Raw genomic sequence first — 24,337 nt, 5'->3', positions numbered from 1 at the left:
GGAGCCAGGAGGGAAAGCACAGCCTGGCCGACCTTGACTTCCAACTTCTGGCCTCCAGAACTGAGAGACAGTACATTTCTGGTGTCTGGAGCCCCCCATTCATGGTACTGCTACAGCAACCCCAAGAGACCAAAACGCACTTGGGGTTCTAAAAATTGAAACAAAATTTTGAGTTTTTGTCAGAGCCCCAAACCTGGGTTTAGGGACATATAAGTACTTAAAGCACCTGGCAGTCCTTCTCAGTCACATGCACAGGTAACTTTTACTCCTCAGAAAGCACTTCCGGCTGTATTTGGAGCCTTTTCAGTTTTTGCTGCATGTTTTAATACATGTTTGATTTAATACTTAATACGTTTTTAAAAATGAAAAGGCACATTTACAAGCATGTATGTAAAAACACATACATACATACATGTGGAAACATATATTGAATTTAATACTATAGTGTCAGAGTAGTATTGCTTAGCTATTTATTTAAATGCTAATTATTTGGGCCTCTTCTTGTATACTCAGGGTCTTTAGCCAAGCAGACATTCAACTCTTAATGGCACAAATGAAAATCAGTATCAGTTGAAAGAGAGAAGTGATTTTTGCAAAAAACATTCATCTAAGGAATCCTTAATTACAGAATCAAATCATAAATCAGAGAGCCAGAGAGAAAAATAGAAAAATGAGCCTTACAGCTAGTCATTCCATCCCTGTTCTCAAAGTCATTTGGGGTTTCCCTCCATTCTTGTTTTTATGTGATTTCTCTCTCTCTCTCTCTCTCTCTCTCTCTCTCTCTCTCTCTCTCTCTCTCTCTCTCTCCCTCTCCCCCGTCCTCCCTCCCAATTGTTTTTTACCAGAAAATGCTTAAATCTGCACTTCTGTTTTGTGTCTCACTCTTTTTATTTAAAAACCCATCATACACTTCTATCTTTATTCTATTTTTAAGATCTCTAGAGAAAAGAATTCCCAGCTGCCCTTGGCAAGGTACAGCAATGAAGCTGGATCACAGTGTCTTTAACATGAAGCAACCGGGAAGGAGACAGACCTCAGGGCACAGAGTAACTGCAGTTGATCTCATCTCCAACTGTGAAGGGAGGCTGGCCTTCAGAATCCCACCTCCCATGTTTGCCTGGTTTTCCAATGTATTAGCAAAAACCCAAATAGTTCCTCTTGCATGGTAGGAATTCCTGTAACCCGGGCAGTCTCCTGCAGCGTCTCACAGAGATGATGGGGCCCAGGTCAGCACCCCAGTCTCCTTGTCCCATATCCCACCCCCTCGCTCTCAGTGGCTCAGCCAGACCCTTGCCACAGGGGTGTGGCCTGGTGCACAAGACAACAGGAACAAGGAATGGCCCCTCTGCCTCCTGTGGATGTCAGGACCCTCACAGAGACAGGATTCCTTCATCCTCCGTTTAATGGGCACCATATGCAATTCACTGATTTTTCTTTTCCCTCCTTGTTCTTTGCAAACTCTTCCCACCACGGCCAGTGAGCAAGCTCAGCTGGGGCACATGCCCTGCCATCCGGACCTGGTTCTTCTGAAGACTTTTCTTTGGATCTGCTTTTAGATAGGGGGAGAAGGCCCCGGGGACAGAGGGAGCAGGGGAGGTGGATTGTGCGTTGGCCCAGGATGGAGGGAATGATGTCATTCTAAGTTATCAAAGGGAGCCAGGGTCAGGATACATTTATGGGAAACTGCTGTCACTTCCAACTGACTACATGCTATCTCCTTTAATATCATGATTAGTGTCATTTCATCATTGGGAAAAACCAAGACTTTTCCTGTTCAGTGGCATAAAGCAAGCATAAAATCAGGCATGTGGTTCCTGGAAATATTCATAGAATGCTTTTTAAAAAGTGACATAGTTCAAGAGTTGGGCAATAAATTTCCTCCCTAATGAGACACCAAAAAGAAAGCGAACATTTGATGTTATGCCCGAGGAGAGTTGGTTATTGAAGATTTATAGACAATCTGTGCAAATACTGTCCTTTCCTTCCAATGAGTTTTTAATTTTGGTTTGATAGTCTCCAGGTGTCTATATTTGCCTGTGACATTGGATGCATAAAGCTGTAGTAACAGACATGCATTTTTCTTTACTCCTCCATCCATACCTCTCCCCATGCTCATTCACAGTCTTGTGTACACACTGCTCGCTCGTCAGCTGTGCTTACACACACATACATACAGAGATGACATTCAACAAAGACAGGCCTCTATCCACCCACACCAGCAGATGGTGTGAAAAAAAAAAACTTCTTCCCACAAGTTTTCCCCAGAAAAAGATGGCCTTCCAAGCCAGGACCGCAGAGCTTCCCCGCTGAGTCTGGGATGCTTCGCTTCGCAATGTTGTGAGGCCCCAGGACAGGGTGGGCCCTTGCTGGGAACATCTTGATCTTTCAGCAACAAGGGGCCTGGCATTCATTTTCTATCAGTGTTCAGATAAAAGTTTCCTTGCAAGGGATCCTTCTGGAAGCCTGGCTGTACCAGGTCTGTTATGTTGTCCTGGGAGAAGCCACGGCGGCCCCTTCTTTGCCATTATCCTGAGAATGGGGTTGGATCTTAGTGTGGCCCCTGCCATTTGCACCTTTAATATCAAATTGCAAACCAGAAAGTGAACCTCAAAGGTTTTACTAGTGATCAGTCATGTACACAGTACCCCGTGCAGCAAAGCTGTCCATTGTTTGAGCTCAAGTTACCTGTTTCAGTCTATAGGTACTTCTCCACAGGTGGGAGGTGGTATTCAGCTACTCTGCCCTGTCCTTTTGAAGCACAGTAGGCCTTATTTCCCACACGAGGGTGATCCACACAGTCACCTCTTCTGGTCTGACAGGGATCTTCCAAAGAATTCAAAAGATGTGAAGAGGGACAAATATGCTGCATAGAGAGAAACTTCGTTCCCCAGGTCTCCCATCAGACTCTCTCTCCAAGCTCCCCGAATGTTGTTAAACTGTATGAAAGGTCTCTGCCAAGGACCCAGGGATGGCAAGTATATAACACATGCAAGACGTTCTCCAGTCCACGGGGCTGTAGACACATGCTGGAGGCGGCGGTGGTGGTGGTGATGGTGGTGGCTGTGGTTATGGTGGTGGTTGTGGTGGTGGCTGTGGTGATGGTGGTGGTGGTTGTGGTGGTGGCTGTGGTTATGGTGGTGGGGTTATGGTGGTGGTGGTGATGGTGGTGGCTGTGGTTATGGTGGTGGGGTTGTGGTGGTGGTAGTGATGGTGGTGGCTGTGGTTATGGTGGTGGTTATGGTGGTGGTGGTGGTTGTGGTGGTGGCTGTGGTGATGGTGGTGGTGGTTGTGGTGGTGGCTGTGGTTATGGTGGTGGGGTTATGGTGGTGGTGGTGATGGTGGTGGCTGTGGTTATGGTGGTGGCTGTGGTTATGGTGGCGGGGTTATGGTGGTGGTAGTGATGGTGGTGGCTGTGGTTATGGTGGTGGTTATGGTGGTGGTGGTGGTTGTGGTGGTGGCTGTGGTTATGGTGGTGGTGGTTGTGGTGGTGGCTGTGGTTATGGTGGTGGGGTTATGGTGGTGGTGGTGGTGGTGATGGTGGTAGCTGTGGTTATGGTGGTGGCTGTGGTTATGGTGGTGGTGGTTATGGTGGTGGTGGTTATGGTGGTGGTGGCTGTGGTTATGGTGATGGTGGTGATGATGGTTATGGTGGTGACAATGCTGGTGATGGTGGTGGTGGTGGTGACCATAGCAGTTTGCCTATATATTATTATTTCTTCGCTTCAGTTCCACAAACCTCTGATAAAGTATCCTATAGAGACAGGAGCAAAGGACAGATAGCTGATTATCAAAGAAAAGGAAATAATTAGTAGCACTTCCCCATCGACTGGTTGCTAATCCCTTTAGGGGAGGGGAAGGATCACTTTCCAACACAAGCAGTCACCCCCTGGATGGATTTTTTCCTGTCTTATGGTCTTTTCCTGCCTTCTGGTCAGGTAGGCATGAGAAGAAAGAAAACCTAAAATCTGTAAAGGGGCAAGACACCCCCAGGCCCACAGGCACCAACCCTGGATCTTCTCCTCTCTGGAGGAGTCTCTTTCTCTCTCTCTCTTTTTCTCTGTTCTACTTCTTAAGTAAAATTTATTTTTTACTCTTGCCTCGGCATTTCTCAGGTGTTTAATCTTCAACACTGGGGGGCCAAGGACCTGATCCTGATTTTCAAGACCACTATTTGCCAGGGGTTCGGCTGGAATCATCACCAAGGTAAGTGCCTCCGTACCTCATCTCTTTCTGAGGCGCACCTTTCTGTCTCTTTCTTTCTGGAAGACAGTAACAGGCACCTGTTGACTAATTAAACACAGTTGGTGCAACTCACCATTCTACAAGACTCAGGTGAAAGGATTCATGTTCTCAGCAGACCTAATTGCTCGTCCTGCAGGTCAGGCATGTGGGGTTCTGCCAAAGCTGTTTCTCACTGTCCTATCCAGGCTCAGAGATCGTCTGGCATCAGTAGATAGTGTCCCAATCCCAGTTTTTCTTGAGATGCTTGGAGAGACAAAGTGTTGACACAACTCTGAGATTCTAGCCAGGGTGACTCTGGAAGGTTTCTTCCTCGACCTCCTCTCCCAACAGCCCCAACAGGGTATTGTAAGTCGATCCGTTGGTGCTGAGCATGCCCAGTGACATACACCTCCTTCTGAACCATACTGCACTCACTCTCCCTAGCTTCTCCTGAGCACCCCCTCCCCTGGTCCATCACTCTAGCTGCAGGAGAGGGACATTTCACATGGGTGGTTCCTAAGGAAGTGCCTGGGCTCCCTTTGTTCACATGTTAAGCCCTCACAAGCCTGTAGGGAGTCTCCTCCTTGTTGTTTTTGCTGTTTCTGTGCTCTGCTGCTGATTTCTTTGGCTACAAAGAAGGAAGCTTTTCCAATTCCTCTTCCATAAACTCCTTCAAGAAAAGGGTGTTACGCATCCAACAACCACTAGATGTCCTCCTCGCCTTCTGGAGAGTTCTTTGGCCCACAATGCGCTTCAAATCTTTATTCCAGCCATTACCCCTAGTGTTTTGCTGCCCAACATGGCCCCAGAACAAACTCTCTGATAGAGAATCATGCCCATCAGAGGGAAATATAAATTTTAATACTATTCTACAGCTTAGCCTATTCTACAAAAAGAAAGGAAACAGTCCTATGTGCAGGCCTAAAAACTTTTCAGACCTTGTTTTAAAAACCCAAATTGCACCAAAAATGTAAATTAGATTCAACTATGATCCTCCATTCTAAGCAAGGCCCAATTTCCCCCCAAAAAGATCCTTAACTAATGGTAGGCTCAAAATAAACAGATCAGGGTTCATTACAAGACTTGTAATGAAGGACTCCCAGGGTTACAAGTCACATGGTAAGGGTGGAAAATCTGAAGGCTTGCATCATTTTCATGACCACCCCAGAAAAGCACCAGGGTCGTGATCACACTGGTAAGGTGGCATTTAATCCAGGGGTCATGCATGGAAGGAGGGGTGGAAACTGCTGACTGCTAGAGGCTCCAACATCTGGGAGAACAAAGAGACAGTTCCTCCATGGAGGCACCCATTCTGTCTCTTTCAGCACTGAGTAGATCCTCCATCCTCCAAACAAAAACTAAGTAAAGAAGCTATAGAAGTAAAAAATACAGGGCTAGGACTGGGGCTCAGTGGTAGAGCACTTGCCCTGCATATGTGAGGAACTGGGTTCAACTTCAGCACCACTTAAAACAAATAAAATAAAGGTTTTGTGTCCACTTATATCTAAAAAAGACATATATTAAGAAATTCTTTTTAAAAAAAGAAGTAAAAACACAATTGATATTTTAGACCTAACAGACATATGTATAATATTTCATCCATCAATGACTGGATACACTTTCTTCTCAGCAGCACACACAACCTTCTCTAATATAGACCATGTTATGTAAGCTATCCCATCTGTTGGTATACAACTGTAATATTACCTTAATATATTTTTAGCATCTGTATGGTTATTTGGAGAGCTCCTTTTCCATTGATATTAATTTTTGTTTTCTTGGTTTTTTTTTTAATTCGATGTGTTTCATTTTTATCAAATTTTAGCTGTATTATTTCTTCTCTATTTCATATATTTGTGCTCCTAATCTTATTTTTTCCTTTCTCCTACATAATTTGAAAATAATTTGATTGTTATTCTAGCTTCTTTCCGATACAAGTAGTTTAAGTTATAAATGTTCATCTGAGTACTGATTCATGCCAGTGATCCTGATATTTTAAGCTTTTATTATCTCAGCTCAAAGCACTTTTATTTATTTTTATTGTGCTTTCTTCTTTGAACTCTGAGATATTTATAAGTGTGCTATTTAATACTGAAATAGTTGACATGTGGAGGTTGTGTTCTGTACATTTTAAGGTGATTGATTACTAATGGAATAAATCATGCAAGAAACAGTCTGCATAATTTCAAAAATTTTTTAAAAGTAGTGTAAATGCCTTCTATATTGATTATATTGGTTACATATATATCAAAATTGATCAAATTGTATATTCCAAATATGTGTAACTTAGTGTTCTTTAACTTTACCTTAATAAAGATAAAGGAGGGAAAAACAATGAATTTCATCTTAATAAAGTGCAGTAATTATCTACATTCAGGAATTTCATAAGGATTATTTCAAAATGTGAATCTCAAAAGGGTCAACAGTTAGGAAAGCAATATAAGAAGGTTCTAGGAATGGAAATGTATTTTAGCATGAAAGTAGAAGGAAAGAGAAATGCTTCTGGATCAGAAAGTCTTCTGTGGGGCAAAGTAAAAAGTTGTAGAATGTCTAAGTAAGTTGCAGAAGGTTTGTGAAGAGTAAATCTCAAAAAGTTTGTTTGTAACTAAGTTGGCAATAATTGGTACAATCAGTTAAAGCTATTCAAGGTTTTTCCTAAGGTAAAATATTAATATACTGATATAAACCAAAGGTTAACCCTCTATGTGTTAAAATAACAAAGATTTCTTAAAATATTAATCTGCTGTTATCTAACAAGGTAATTTCTTGTGCCTGTTAAGTTTCATTCTTTAGAGAAACTAGTGTTAAAGGAATTAGGGTTTGTACAACTCTGGTTAAACAACAATTGTTTTTTTAGAGTATTACCCTACACTCCAGATTCTGAATTTTTCTTTAAAAGCTAAACTTGGTTAATAAAAAAAATCAGTGTAACTATGGTACTGTCACTGGATTCTTTGTATATTAGTTGTATTTATATCTTCCAGGTGTACAAACCTTTAAAATATAAGGTTTAGAGGAGCATTCTACCAAGCTGGTGTTCTCCAATCTAAAGTTGGAAATAAAGATTTGAGATTATAGAAATTATGTTCATAGCTATTATACAAACTCAATATGTTTTTACTCTTGTTAATTTCATTTTGTATTTTCACTGTAAACTGCATGACTGTTAACTGTCAGTACTTTAGAGATACAACTTCTAACATAACAACCAGAGTTAATTTGAGATAACAGGCCATCACCCATAGGACAGATGGGATATAAGGCTGACCTTCAGTACTAATACTGACCCTGATTAAATGGGAGGGGTAAATAACTATAAAATTATAGACATTAAAGTAAAACCCAGTGTTCCTACTTCAAGACTGGTGTAAATGGCTTGCTGGATATTTAAAACCAAAACATACAGACTAAAGTCAAGGAAGTAAAAGGCCCAATATTTGGCTCTTGCCTTCTGGGGTCAGAATGACCCCAGAGAACACGGGAAATTCTCAAGGGGCTTTGCAACTCTAGACCACATGACCTCACTACAGGGGAACAATGAGACCCTAGAGAACAGATAGCCAACCAGTGCACATGCTGCAAAAAGGAGGGTCATTAGAGAGAAAAAATTCTAAGAGAAGCCACATGGTCAGCAAGACCCTGACCTATCCTGACAGATGGCACCAAAGGAGCCAAGAGGCTTCTCCAAAGTTCTCATGAGTGACCCCCTATTTTAGTCAAGTTTTTTGTTGCTGTGACTAAAAGATCTGTCCAGAACAAGTTTAGGGAGGAAAAGTTTGAGGGCTCACAGTTTCAGAGGTCTCAGTCCATGGACAGCCAGCTCAATTCATTGGGGTTCTGGGTGAAGCAGGACATCATGATGAAAGAGTGTGGTAGAGGGAAGCAGCTCACATTATGATTCAGAAGCAAAGAGAGAGGTCCCCACTTGCCAGGCATAAATATATACCCCAAGGCCTTGCCCTCCAATGCCCTACCGTCTCCAGCCACACCCCACCTGCCTTCTGTTTCCATTCAGTTATTCCCATCAGGTGTTTAATTTACTGATTGGTTTAAGGCTCTCATAATCCAATCATTTCTCCTCCAAACCTCCTTGCATTGTCTCACACATGAGCTTTGGGGGACACCTCACATTCAAACTGTAAAACCCCCTGAGGAAACTGGGTTGACTCTTAACAGTAAACAGGAACAAGGTCGATTTGACCAGTTTGGTCACCTGACAAGAGAGTTTTAACCAAAACAGCCATACCTGGGTATTTAAAAGGAAAGACACTCTTTCTTTAAGTCTGACTTAAGATATATACTTGAGGGCTGAGGATATAGCTCAGTTGGTAGAACGTTTGCCTCCCATGCACAAGTCCCTGGGTTCAATTCCCAGCACCACACACACACATACACACACACACACACACACAAATGATGTACACCTGTGTCAGCCCCAACAAGAGTAAGTAAGACTGGAGGCTATAAACGAAAGATTCTTAGGTGTGCCTAATAACTTTCAAAAGAGACTATCAGAGTCAAAATCTTCTTGTAGTCAATTTAAGGTCTATAAATCTTCCTGACCTCCTACAGAGGCAGACTTGATCAGTTTGCTAGTATGATTACCTAGCCCTAAGTGACATAAATAAAGGAATCTCTACTAAACATACAAGTTATGCCAATAAAAAGGTATTTTACAAAAATCAGGTAACATTAGATATTTTAACTACATCTTATGGGGGCATATGTAACATTATAAAAACTAAATGTTGTGTTCACATTTCTGATAACTCTGGCAATGTAACTAATATCCTTAAAGATTCACATTCCCAAATAGAGGCCATGTCCTCACCAGCCTTGTCATAGGAACAACTTCTTAGCTCTTGCACTTCCTGGTGGAAAATTACTGGTTTATCATCATCATGATGATATTCATGGACATGTCCCAGATGCTACAATGTTTATTTTGCATTAATCTCATTCCAGTACTAATGTCTTCTTTTTTCTCTCATAGAAGCACCCACCTCCCAGGTGACTTTATAGCCAGTTCTTCCTGAGCAATATTTTACCATGGGTCCCTCGACTGACTCAAGACATACCTAAAAGGGAATCCCAAATGATTTGCCCCACATTGCCCCCTCGCAGCCCAAAGCAGCCAGAGTGGTCATCATCCATTTCCCCTTAGAGCAGGAAGGGTTCCCTTAATCAGAGGAGGGAATGAGACTGGGGCAAAGGACAAGTAGCTGATTATCAGAGAAAAGGAAATAACTAGTAGCACTTCCCCATCAACGGGTTGCTGACATCTCTGGGGGAGGGGAAGGATTGCACTTTCCAACGCAAGCAATCACCCCCTGAATGGCTCTTTTCCTGCCTTTTGGTCATATAGGCATGAGAAGAAAGGAAACCTAAAATCTATAAGAGGTAAGACACCCCCATTCCCAGGGGTACCAGCTCTGGGTCTCCTCCTCTCTGGAGGAGTGACTTTCTCTCTCTCTCTCTCTCTCTCTCTCTCTCTCTCTCTCTCTCTCTCTCTCCTTCAATAAAATTATAAAATTTATTTTTAGCTCTAGCCTCAGCATTTCTCAGGTGCTTAATCTTCAGCACCAGGGGGAATGAGTAGGACCTGATATTGATTTTCAAGACCAGTATCACTATTTCTTAATAGAAACCCTTATTAGACCCTTCCAAACTTGTTCTATGAGGCTAATGCCACCCTGATACCAAAACCAGACAAAGATACATCAAGGAAAGAAAACTTCAGACCAATATCCCTGATTAAAAATCAGATGCAAAAATTCTCAATAAAATGCTGGTAACTCACATACGAAAACACATTAAAAAGATAGTGCACCATGATCAAGTGGGGTTCATCCCAGGGATGCAGGGTTGGTTCAACATACAAAAATCAATAAACATAATTCATCATATCAATAGACTTAAAAACAAGAATCATATGATCATCTCAATAGATGCAGAAAAAGCATTTGACAAAATGCAGCAGCCCTTCATGTTCAAAACACTAGAAAAACTAGGGATGTAGGAACATACCTCAACATCATAAAAGCCATAAATGCTAAACCCAAGGCCAACATAATTCTAAATGGAGAAAAATTGAAAGTGTTCCCTCTAAAAAATGTAACAAGACAAGGATGCCTTCTTTCACCACTTTTATTCAACATTGTCCTTGAAACTCTAGCCAGAGCAATTAGAAGAAAGAAATTAAAGATATACAATAGATAAAGAAGAACTCAAACTATCACTATTTGCTGATGATATGATTTTATATTTGGAAGATCCAAAAAATTTCACCAGAAAACTTCTAGAACTAATAAATGATTTCAACAAAGTAGCAGGATATAAAATCAAAGCCTATAAATCAAATGCATTCCTATACATCAGTAATGAATCCACAGAGAGAGAAATATAGAATACTACCCCATCCATGTTCACCTCAAAAAAAAAAAAAAACTTGGAAATCAATCTAACAAAAGAGATGAAAGACCTCTACAACTAAAACTGCAGAATACTAAAAAAAAAAAAAAAAAAAAAAAATTGAAGACCTTAGAAGACAGAAAGACCTCCCATGCTCCTAGATAGGCAGAATTAATATTGTCAAAATGGCCATGCTACCAAAAGCATTATACAAATTTAATGCAATTCCTATTAAAATTCCAATGACATTTCTAATAGAACCAGAAAAAGCAATCATGAAAATCATTTAGAAAAATAAAAGACCCAGAATAGCCAAAGCAATCCTTAGCAAGTAAAATGAAGCAGGAGGCATCACAATACCAGACATCAAACTATACTACAGAGCTATAGTAATCAAAACAGCATGGTATTGGCACCAAAACAGACATGCAGACCAATGGTGCAGAATAGAAGATACAGAGACAAACCCACATAAATACAGGTATCTCATATTAGATAAAGATGCCAAAAACATTCACTGGAGAAAAAGATAGCCTATTCAACAAATGGTGCTGGGAAAAATGAAAAGCTACATGTAACAAAATGAAATTAAACCCTTATCTCTCACTTTGCACAAAACTCAACTCACTATGGATCAAAGATTTATGTACTAGAACAGAGACCCTGCAATACTAGAAGAAAAAGTAGGCAGAAAATCTTCACCATGTCAGCCTGGGACCTGACTTCCTTAACGAGGCCCCTAAAGTGCAAGAAGTTAAATCAAGAATCAATAAATGGGATGGACTCAAACTAAAAAGCTTCTTCTCAAGAATCAGTAATGTGAAAAGAGAGCCTACAGATTGGGAGAAAATCTTTACCACATGCTCCTCAGATCTCTAGGATATATGAAGAACTCAAAAAACAACACCAAAGGAAAAAAAAAAAACTCAATCAATAAATGGGCTAAGGAACTGAACAGACACTTCACAGAAGAAAATATACAATCAATCAACAAATACGTGAAAAAATGTTCAACATCTCTAGCAATTAGAGAAATGCAAATCAAAACTACTCTAAGATTTTATCTCACGCCAATCACAATGGCAATTATCAAGAATACACACAATAAACGTTGGCAAGGATGTGGGGGAAAAGGTAGACTCATACATTGCTGGTGGTATTGCAAATTTGTACAACCATTATGGAAAGCAGTGTGGAGATTCCTCAGAAAACTTGGAATGGAACCACCATTTGACTCAGCTATCCCACTCCTTGTTTTATACACAGAGGACTTAAAATCAGCGTACTACAGTGACACATCAGTGTTTATACAGCTCATCTCACAACAGTTAAACTAGATGCCCTTCAACAGATGAATAGATAAAGAAAATGTGGTCTATATACAATTGAATATTACTCAGTTTTAAAGACGAATGTGGCATTTGCTGGTAAATGGATGGAGTTAGAGAATATCATGCTAAGTGAAATAAGCCAAACCCCAAAAAAATAAAGGCTGAATGTTTTCTCTGATATGTAGATGCTAATTCACAATAAGGCGGGGGGCCTATGGAAGAATAGAGTTACTTTGTATTAGTTAGAGGAGAGTGCAGGGAGGGGAAGGGGTATGGGGAAAGGAATAGGTAGTAGAGTGAAACAGACATTATTACCTCATGTACATATATCACTACATGACCAATGTGATCCTGCAATATGTATAATCAGAAAAATGAGGATACACTCCATTTATGTATGATCTATCAAAATGTATAAATGCATTCTACATCATGTAGAACTAATTAGAATAAAATAAATTTTTTGGCAGCATGATGAATCTAATCTCTCTTCTCCTGGAAGTTTTGTTTTTGTTTTTGTTTTTCAAAGCAAGAAAAATAGGGTGCCAATATACAGAATGGCCAGTTCACTCTTTGGGTTCACATCTCCCCTCTATAGTGGCTGGGTAACATCAGCAAGTGGCCCAAATTCTCTGTCTCAGCTTCTTAGTCTGTAAAATGAGGGTCTAAATACCCACCTTCAATACTGGCTATGGCGTGAAGATTAAGCACAGTGGAGATGGCTCCCAGCATGGCAGCTGCCAACCAGTAGGTGCTCAAGGAATGTAAATGATGGTGTTATTCATAAAATAGATGTTACTCAACTAACGATGAGGTTATGCTCCAGACCCGGTAAACCCATAGTAAGCTGAAAATTTTGTAACTTGAAATTTCATTTAATACACCTGACATACTGGACATTGCCACTTAGCCTAGCTGGTCCTAAACATGCTCAGACACTCAAGTTGGCCTACCTCCAGGCTAAATCATCTAACACAAAGCCTTTTGCAATAAAGTGTTGAATATCTCATACAATTCATTGAATACTGTACCACAAATGATAACCTGAGTGGTTGTATGGGTACACTTTTATGACTTTACCACTACAAAGTCAGAAAATAAGAAGTGTAACCATCATAAGTTGGGAACCATCTTTATACTCAGAACATGCTGATACAGTCTTAAAATAAAATCCAAACTCCGTCCTCCACTCACAAGGCCCCATCTGAAATGGCCCTTGCCTATTGCTCCCGACCCTTCTGACTCTGGCAACCCCACCTTACCAAACTGCAGTTCCTCTCAACTCCCTTCACTGCCTCACAAGGCCCTGAGCTCTGCTTCCAAGTCTGGGCTCCTGGTCTTCCTGCAGGTGGAACTTGACACTCTCTCTCTCTCTCTCTCTCTCTTTCTCTCTCTCTCTCTCTCTCTCACACACACACACACACACACACAAAACACACTCCTTTTTATTATGGAAGACTTCAAACATGCAAAAGTAAGCAAAGAAAGATTGTCATGAACCCCATTATGGTATAGATATGAGGTGTCCCCCAAAAGTTCACATGTGAGACAATGCAAGGAAATTTGGAGGTGAAATGATTAGGTTATGAAGGTCTTAACCTAAGCAGTGCATTAATCCACTTGAACGGATCAACTGGGTGGTAACTAGACAGGTAGGGTGTGGCTGGAAGAGGTAAGTCTCAGGGGGCATGCTTTGGGGGTGCACATATCTTGACCCTGGTGAGTGGCACTCTCTCTGCTTTCCTCTGTCGTACCCTTCTGCCATGATGTGCTGCTTCCTCACCTGAGGCCCAGAGTGATGGAGTTGGCCTGCTGTGGACTGAGACCTCTGAGACCATGAGCACCAAATAAACCTCCTCCTCTAGTTGGTCTCGTCAGGCCTGTGGTCACAGAAGTGAAAAAACTGACTGAAACAAACCCCGCATGCCAATGACCTGATTCAATTTGCAAGCAATAACCAACGTCATCTCCACCCCACCCCACGTTTCCTTTACTCCAGATGCATTTTGAAGCAAATCTTATAACAGTTTATCTGTAAATATTTCTGCAGTTACTTCTATATCTTTTTAAAAATTATCCTCCACATTGCTTTCCAGAGTGGCTGCACCAATTTGCAACTCCACCAGCAATGTAAAAGTGTGCTGTTTTCCCACATCCACGCCGACATCTATTATTGCTTGTGTTCCTGATAATAGCCATTCTAATTGGAGTAAGATGAAATCTTAGGGTGGTTTTAATTTGTATTTCTCTAATTACTAGAGATGTTGAGCACTTTTTCATATGTTTATTAATCACCTGTATATCTTCTTTGTAAAGTGTCTGTCCAGTTCCTTGGCCCTTGATTGGGTTCTTTGTATATTTGGTGTAAAGTTTTGTAAGTTCTTTGTAAGTTTTGGAGATTAGTGCTCTTTCTGAAATGCATGTGGAAAAGATTTTCTCCCACTCTGCAGGCTCTCTTTTCACATTATTGATTGTATCCTTTGCTGAGAAAAAGCTTTTTAGTTTGAATCCATCCAAAACTTGGAATGGACCCACCTTTTGACCCAGTTATCCCACGCCTCAGTTTATACCCAAAGGACTAAAAATTAGCATACTACAGTAATGCAGCCACATCAATGTTTATAGCAGCTCAATTCACAATAGCTAAATTGTGGAACCAACCTAGATGCCCTTCAACAGATGAATAAAGAAACTGTGGTATATATACACAATGGAAATTATTCAACCAAAAAGAAGAATAATATTATGGCATTTGCAGATAAATGGATGGAACTGGAGAATATCATGCTAAGTTAAATAAACCAAACCCAAAAAACCAAAGGTTGAATGTTTTCCTGATAAGTGGATGATGATACATAATGGGGGTGCAGGGGGGGGTGGGGGTTGAGAGAAGAATGGAGGAACTTTATATTATGTAGAAAGAAATGGGGGGCAGGGGTATGAAAAATGGTGGAATGAGACAGACATCATTACCCTATGTACATGTATGATTACACACATGGTATGAATGAATCTACATCGTGCACAACCATAGAAATGAAAAGTTGTACCCCATTTGTGTACAATGAATCAAAGTGCAGCTTGTAAAAATAATTTTTTTAATTTAAAAAATTATCCTCTAATTCTAAAGTCATAAATAATATTAGAACTTTATAAATGATATCACATACCTAAAAATGTTAATAATTCCTTAAGTTCATTACATATTTAATCAACAGTCCAATTTCCAATTGTCTCATAAATCATATTTTTTTATAGTTTGTCTGAATCTAAATTTTAAAAATTCACATGTTGCAATTGATGGAAGTGTCTCTTAAGTCTCCTTTTGATTTATAGGTTCCCACTCTCTCCCTTTACATGTTCTCACAATTTGTTGAAGAAACCAGGTCACTGATTCTCTAGTTCTCCACTCAATATTTTCCTGGTTGTACCCCACAGTATCATTTAACATGTCCCTCTGTTCCCTGTGCATTATGTTAACCAATAATTAGGTCCAGAGGGTTATTCAGATATAGGTGGTGGTGTGTCCTATTAGAGACAGACAACATCTGGATGTCTGTCTGTCTGTCTGTGTTATGCTACCAGGTGAACATTGTCTAGAACCATTGTTTTATTAGAGGATACAAAATGATAATATCCTAATTTCATTGGTCTCTTTTATTTATTATAAAATAACAAAGAGGAACTATAAAGAAAAAGTTTATTTCATCAACCATTTGGTCACTTCATGTATAGGAATAACTATAGTATAAAAAAAAAAGATGGCAAAAGATGCTTGATTTTGTTCTTTTAAGTCTTTACTGATTTTTGTCTCTACTGGTTTTTTTGTCTACTGATTTTTTTTTATTATTGTTCTATCAATTAATTTGAAATGATACTAAATCTTCAACGATGATGTTAGACTCTGTCCCTTTATCTCTATCCCTTTGCATTCGGGTCATGCCCTTTGAAAGCCTGTGTTAGATGCTTGCTCGTTAGTGTTCTTTTCTGAATGAATTGAGCCCTTTTCACTATGAAATGTCCCTCAGCATCACTGGGGATTCTCCTTCAGTGTGGAAGCCTATCTCACCTAATATAAATATGTCCACTCAGGAGTCTTACATTTACTGCCTGCTTGGTGCATTTTGTGGCTCCATTTCCTCAAACTACTCGTCTTTTTATTTAAAGTACATCTTTTGTAGAGAGCCTGTGGTGGGAGCTTGCTTTTTTATTCTTTCTGACACGCCTTGCCTTTTATTTGGAGTGCTTCGTTCACTGTTGACTAATGTGACTATTGACACAATCGTGTCTAAGTCACCATTTTATTACTTCTTTTCTAATTGTCCAACTCCCCCTCTCCCTCGGCCTCTTTCTTCTTTTCTCCTTTGTTCCTCCTATCCTGTTTTTTAAGTAGGGAGGGGATCAAGTCATTTTTCATTATTATGCAGAATTTACACTTCTGATTCACTTTTTAGATGTAACATTTTGCATTATATTGACGACTGAAGTTGGTACCTACCTACAGCTACTGTCATTCCATTTCACTTAAATTACAGGCCCAGTCCATGTGCACTGTTGTTATACCTGAGCTGTTACGTATTGTCCGTCTACATACATTGTGAACTCCAAGGACAATGTTGTGACTTCTGTTTTCAACAATCATATGTACCATAGAGAAATTCAATCTGAGTGTGGGGAGAATAGCTTTATATACATTTATGTACTGAGCTGTTTATCATTTCCAGTGCTGCTCATTCCTTCCTGAAGATCTGAGGCAGCATGTCCTATAGTTCAGGTCAGGTCTGCTGATGAGGAACTAAGTTAGTTTTCTTAAGACAATGTCTTTAATTCACCTCTAATGCAGAATTGCACCTTCGCTGGGCATAGGATTCGAGGCTAATGTGTTTCAGTTCCGCCCTTTAAAGATGGTGTTCTATTTTATTCTTTCCTCCTTAGTTCATGGTAGCGGTCTGCTGCTGCTGAGTTACTGTTACTCTCTATACTGTACATCTCTTTCTTTTCCTGCCTTCAAGATCTCTCTTAACAGTTGCCTCTGTTGTGCTCAGAATGCTCTTCTTAGTGTCTATCTGGCTTGTGGTTCATGGAACAAGTTGAATCTATAAATCTACGTCTTATGACAAACTTGGGAAATTTGGAATCACTATTTCTCCAACTGTATCTTTTGTCCCATTCTCCTTCCTCTCCTGGATTATCAAATGATGTCTGTTGGGTATCATCTAACAGGTTCCAGAATTTCTATTCCTCTTTTGCTGTTAAATCTATCCAAGTTTTTACTTTATATATTTTAAAGTCCCAGAGGACCATTTAATTCTTTCAAATAGTTCCATTTTTGTGCTGAGATTTCCTGTGTTTTGTTTATTGAGGGCATGTATATTTTACATCATTGAACATGTATATAATAGCTGCATTAACATTTTCATCTAATAATTCCAGTATGGCTCATCTTGAGTCTTCTCTTGAGAATAAGTCCCATCTTTCTCCACATTCCTGGTTCACTGTATGTCTGGTCATTTTAAATTCTCTTAGACCTTTTTGGATGTTTGACTCTTGGATCTGATAAATATCAGATTTTGCACACATTATTCCTGCATATTTTTGTCAATGACTGATGTTTCTGTTTTAGCTGTTAATTGGTTTGGTTGGACACAAACATAAACACTGTTTCTTGAGTGGAAACTCAAGGTTTTTGTTTGTTTGTTTTGGGGTTTTTGTTTTTGTTTTGCTTGTTGGTTTGTTGGTCCTTAGCTGGGAATTTGGGGATCCAGTCAGAGATGGAGGAGGTCAGAATTGGGGATCCCCTGTCCAGCTCTTTCCTACCAAGACTCTTCCCTTCTCCCCTGTGGCTCCCCGTTCAGTCTCCTGATCTCCAGGGCGGAGACAGTGTTCCCAGCCACACCAGCACCCCACATGCCCACACGGCACCTGCCCAGGACACAGGCACAACAGCCAGGGCTTCCACCAAGAGAACTCCCCTCCTCTGCACGTGGATGCCACACTGCAACCTGCTGTTTTCACTCTCCAGAAGCTTCAGGGAGCTGCTTTTGGTGTTCAGATTTTATAGTTGCTGTCTGCTGGAGGGTCAGTCCAGTACTGCTTTACTCAGCTGGCAGACAAGGTCCAGTTCCTGGTAGTTTTAATTTATATCTCTTATAATTAGGTACAAGCTTCTTTTCATTTGCTTTTTTGACCTTTTCTCTGTTAACGCTATTCATATCTCTTACCCGTTTTCCTATTGTTGATCTTTTTCTTATTTTTAGGTATCATTTGTACACTAGAAATATTGTCTTTGTGATAGAAATTGCAAAATTAAAAAATCCAGGTTGACATGTTGATTTTTACCTTGTGTATAGTGTTGTTGACCTTGAAAAATTGTTATGTAATCCAATCTATGGATCTCTCCTGACTGTATTGGGATTTTATATTACAGTGAGTGAAGTTTTTCTCAATCCAGCTTCTATCTCTTATAGTGTGTCACTTTCTTACATGTAAATCTCTGGTCCACTTGGAACTCATGCTCATGTTCAGCATGAGGAATGAGTCCAATGTTGCCTGGGGCAGGGCCCTAATGTCCCCAGAGTGCCTACTTCAGATTGCTCTGTATAGACACAGGGCCTGCGCTCTATCATCCCAGGGAACATCTTTCCATCTCAGGTCATTTACTGACTTTCTTATCAGCTGGGACCCATTATTGTCCCTAAAGAGTCACTGGCAAACGCAGGAATTGCTGTTAGCCCCCAGCTGAAGAGAATAGGGCACTGTGCATGGTAGAGTTACTGGTTATCTTCCTGGTGCCGCTCTTGTAAGCACCCTCCCTTCCCCCATTCAACAAGGCCCCATCGGGCATGGTGTTTGTACACCTGCCAGAGCTGGCAGTTCCCCCAGCCTGGCTAGTCCAAGTGTCCCACGCCCCCGGTCGTGCCCATTAGTGCAGAAGAACGTGACCCAAGAAGAAGGCCATCTATCATCTATCATCTGTCCCGCTGTACCGGTGTAAAACTTATTGACTACCATCTTCATCTTCTCTGGCCCCTAGCCAATCCTCTTACTGTCGAAAGAAAGAAAGGAAAGAAAGAAAGAAAGAGAGAGAGAGAGAGAGAGAGAGAGAGAGAGAGAGAGAGGGAGGGAGGGAGGGAGGGAGGGAGGGAGGAAGGGAGGAAGGGAGGAAGGGAGGAAGGAAGGAAGGAAGGAAGGAAGGAAGGAAGGAAGGAAGGAAGGAAGGAAGGAAGGAAGGAAGGAAGGAAGGAAGGAAGGAAGGGAAGGAAGGAAAGAAGACAACAGAGGAGAGTCAAGAGATGGAAATGGGAAAAAAGGATCCTGATGAGCACAGTTGGTCTCGTACATCCAGCCGTGCCTGAGGTCAATTCCAGTTCTTTATTTCTAGAGACATAGACGCCAGTGAAGCTCCCACAACTGGACTCTGTCACACAGAAATGAAGGCATCCCACAGCCACAGGATCAGAGCCTGTTGAGGTAGAACCAGCGCAGGCCCCTTGTGCTGCCCTGGTCTTGGTGCCTCTCCAAGGTGGGCCATGCTTCACTTTCTCCAGGACCCTTCCCCTCTTTATGTTGCCCTGTGCAGAAGAGGAGACCAAGAAATGGTTGAACTCAGTAGCTGTGACTGACAGGAAGTCATGTAGATCACTCTGTGACTCAGTTTCCTCATCTTGAGGGCAAGAATCGTCATGCATGCACCATAAGGGTGCACTGAGCCAAGGTAAGTAAAAGCACTTTGTCTTCTATAAAGTGCTGGCAGATGGAAAGTATTAGTTCAGGGGAAATGTCTACTTTACGCTCTATCACATACAATCTCTAGGATCTCTTCCAGATCTAACATTAAAATATCTTTAAATATATGCAATTAAATCATGAATTTTGCTTATCTTTGTATATAATTCACTCATTTATTCTGTATCTATTTGTAGACCATGCCTTAGTTCATGCATTATCTGTGTTGTAAACGTAGGGTTGCATGCAGATGTCTCTTATCTATATCAAAATTAACACTCTTGCCAAAGCAGGTATTCTGTTCTGTGTGCAGGATGGGGATACAGACCGGCCTGCAGTGAGCTTGATGCTTGGCATGTGCTGGACATGCTTCCATGATCTCTCATTTCATGCCCTCAACTACCTGTGGGGCAGAAGCATTAGAGACCGAAACGTTAAGGTCACCCAAAGGCACACCAGAAGGTGGCTGAACCTCAGGCTCTGCTGCCCATGCAGTCAGGATTCAGCTTCAGGTATGATGGGGAAGATCTCTCTCTCTCAATCTCACCAGGCTGCCTTCTTTTGGGGACAGCCAAACAGTGCCTGCCAGGCAATTTCCTGCTCTAATTGGGCCACATCTGTATTAAGGGGACCAGAGGAAGTCTGGGGTCTCCTCCATTTCTACAATGCAGTTTCCAAGGCACCTCCTCAGGCCAGCAGCAATGAGACTGACCCAGGTCCCAGGTCTGGGCTTCTGGGCATGGGATTCCTGCCATTGCCTCACATAGACGTGCCTTCTCTTCTGTCCCCAGAGCCTCTCTGAATTGGAAAATCCTGATTTTCCAGTTTTCCGAAGAATCAGCCAGCATCCCTCATCTCCCCAAACAGACAGAAGTCACAAAAGGATGCACACATGCTCGGCTCCAGGAGAGGGGCTGTCACGGTCTTCTGGGAGAATCTAAGATTTCTCTCCATCCAACCCAAAGTACAAGGTGCCTGGCAGCTCTAACAGAATCCCTGGTGCCATCTGCTGGTCATGTTGAGTATGTCTCCCCGGAAAGTTAAGTGAGTGCTAAACGCACACACATTTCAGGAGTCGCCTGGCCTGCGCAAGGCACTGTGTGGGCTCTAGGGATGGGTGGAGTTCAAGTCAAGTCCCTGCCCCACAGGCCATCTGGAAAACTGGGGGATGAGCCGAGAGACCATTGCCTTGGTCAGCTTTTTCACTACTGTGACTTAAAGACCTGACAAGAACAATCAGGAAAAGTGAGCCTCTGTGGGGGCTCACAATTTCAGAGGTGTCAGTTCATAGAAGGTTGACTCCATTCCTTGGAGCTCAAGGTGAGGCAGACCAACATGGTGGAAGAGTGTGGTGGGGAAAGGTGACTCCAGACATTACCAGGAAGCAGAGAGAGAGAGAGAGAGAGAGAGAAGCATGCTCCCAGGGACCCAAATCCCCCAGCCACACCCTATCTGGCTTCAGTTACTACCCAGTTAATCCCTATCAGGGGATTAATTCATTTATTGGATTATCATTTCACTTCTAAACCTTCTTGCTTTGTCTCAGACATGAGCTTTTAGGGGACACCTAATATCTAAACCATAACAATCATATAGTGACTGGGGACAGCCACAAGCACATGATTTCTGGGTCAGGAGAATAGAAGCAGGTGAGGCATCACATCACATCCCAGGGAGTCCCTAAAGCTGGTCCTGGGACACGTGGATTAGGGAGACCTGGCATCTTAGGGACAGGAGCAGCAAGAGGCAAGGAGTATGGATTGTGCCCACCTCAGTCCTAGAGCAACAAAGAACCCTTAGCAGAAGCACCACCAGTCATGGCAGAGTGTGGGGGTGTTGGAAATGTGGACCCATACCACTGGAGAGGGGTAACAGTTCAGCCTGCCGGTGTCCCCCAGAGTGTGTCCAGAGTGGCCAGGTTAAGAAAAACATAAAAATGGGGCCCATTTTGTGAATATTATACTAGAGAATTTGGGAGAGAAATGATGGTGATTTAAAAGACTTTTAAAATTAGGAAAATGGTGGTAATTTTAAAGATATTTAAAATTAAACACATATCTTATCCAGTAGAACATAATGGACTTAAATGTGTTAAAGACTAAGGAGCAGACGTGAAAGGCGCTCTCCACCTGCAGCAGCCCCCCTTGGGGTGCCCACCTGGAGTCCAGGGTTTCCAAGTGGGAGAAGCTGAGGCTCACTATACAACACGCTTTGGAAGTTGAGGGGGATGATTTCAGAGCGATGCACATTTTGTTTGCATGCACAATTTAATTGTTTTTTAAGATAGGATCCTGCTCTGTTTGAAACTCTTTGTCAAGACACAGAGCTCGGCCTGCCCCTCTCTTGCATTTCGCTGAGTTCCCCGGGATTGATTTAATCCACCTGCTGTTGGAGGACGTTTCTTCACCCAACTTCATCAGTGAGAAATTTGAATCCTGGTGTGTCAGTTGACTTTCCACCACTGTGACCAAAATACTGGTATAAACAACTTACAAAAGGAAAAAGGGTTTTGGTTTCAGAGATTTCAGTTCACGGTTGGTCAACTCCATTGCTCTGGGCCAGAGATGAGCCAGAACATCATGGCAGAAGGGCGTGGCAGAGGAAAGCTGTTCAGCTCACTGTGGCCAAGAAGCAGAGAGGGGACTAGGGACAAGAAGCACCCTTTCAGGGCATACTCTCAGTGACCGATGTCCTCCACCTAGGTCCTGCCTCCCACAGCCTCCACCTCTTCCCACTCAGATTGTGAATCTACCCATAAATTCATCCACTGATGAGGTCAGAGTCCTGGTGATCCACTCACTTCCCAAAAGCCCTACCTCTGAACCCTGCTGCACTGAGAACCAAGCCTTCCACACATGAGTCTTCGCTTCATATCCAAACAATAACACCTGGAGAGGTTCCTGGCTTGTGCCGGGTAGCACAGATAATTAGAAGTAACTCCCGGGCTCAAAACTCTTCACAACCAACCAGTCTTTCTCCTACTCTGGATCCCCCTTGAGCTTCTTGCTGCAGTTCTAGGGTAGGAGCAGGGTCTATACTGGAGAAGACCTCAGGGTCAGCTTTCATCTCAGGGATCCCAGAGGAGGACTGAGGACAATCAGCGTCACAGCTAACAGAACTCCAGCCCAGCCTTCTCACTAAAGAACGAGTTAGACACATGCCATCCTACTGAATTAGTGAGAACTTGGAGACAAAGAACATAAAAGAATCTAGAGGGGGGAAAAACCCTGGTGTCTGGTCCTTACATCAATTTTTGATAATGAGTGTCACATATTTAAATGTTCACACATAATCATCACGTTAGCATTAACCATACCATCAAAGACAATCTGATTATATAATATGCTTCTTCATGTATCACCACCATGAACTTGTTAATACATGTAATTATAAATGAAGAAGTCGATTGGGGGCAGAGCCAGTGGAAGCCACTGGAAGTCCAAATGTGCTTTCCTACTGTTTCCCATCAACCTGAATAAAACGAAGCTGAACAACTGTCCAGGCAACACCAGTCCAGGAAACTGTTGGCCACTTCTTTCCACTCCTGGCTCCTGCTGCTGTCCAGGGTGCCTATTCTCTGTGCCCACCATCCTGGATCCTTTGACTGCAAGAGGTTGACGCCCAACTACTACCTTCTTCTGCAGAAAAGCCGCGAGGGGAGGTATCAGAAAGCCACTGGGTAGCACCCAGGGCCAAAGGGGGACTAGACAAGCCAGAATGGAGCAAGAGGCAGTGGAACCCATGTCAGGGCTTATCACAAGGATGACAGTCGGGGCAGAGTGGGGAAAATGGACCATTGTGTTCAGCTGGGTTTTTGATTCTCATCTGAGAAACGGGACTAATTTCTTAAAATGAACTCCTTTTAGTTCTAAAACAATGTGTATTACTACAGAATACAAGTCACTCCTCTTCATACTGAAATGGTAATTTCACAAGCTAGTCAGCTTGTGGTTGGACAGCTACACCCTTCACAGAATCCCACAGATCTGCAGCTTGTTAGGACATTTCTAGTTGGAACTCTTTTATAAGACACGAAGCACATTGAACAATGTCCCAAATCTCAAATGTGTAGTTTAACGCATTTTTGCATTTGTAGAAACAAGAGCAACCAACACCCAAATCAACACCAAACCTAGGGGGAGGGCCCCCTCATGCCCCTCTCAGTCAAACCCCTACTAAGTAGGTGACCACTGTTCTACCTCCTGGCACCGTGACCCGTTTTGCCAGGTCTTGAGCTTTATATAAATGGAATCATCCAGTATGACTCTTGTATGTCTGCTTCTTCCCCTCAACCCTGTGTCTGTGAAGATTTAGTCATGTTACCATATGCTACAGTTGTTCTTCTTTATGGCTATATGATATATGAAATTGTGACATTGTACTACTATGCCATGATTTATTCATTCTAGTATAAATGACCATTTGGGTTGTTTCTAAGTTTTTTTTACTACTATGAGCAAAGATTCTAGGAACATTCTGGGCATGCATTTTGGTGAACAGGTGAAATCATTTCTCTTGAGTGTACATCTAAGTATGGAATTACTGGGTCACAGGGTAGGCATAAGCATAAGCTTAGCTTTAGCAGGCACTTCCACGTGATTCTCCAAAGCAGTTGTACCCATGTACACTCCCACCAGCAATGCCTGAGA

The sequence above is a fragment of the Sciurus vulgaris genome, assembly GCF_902686455.1.
Source record: "Sciurus vulgaris genome assembly, chromosome: 4".
NCBI lineage: Eukaryota > Metazoa > Chordata > Mammalia > Rodentia > Sciuridae > Sciurus > Sciurus vulgaris.
The sequence above is the reverse complement of the archived record's forward strand: the minus strand, read 5'-3'. Positions refer to the sequence as shown.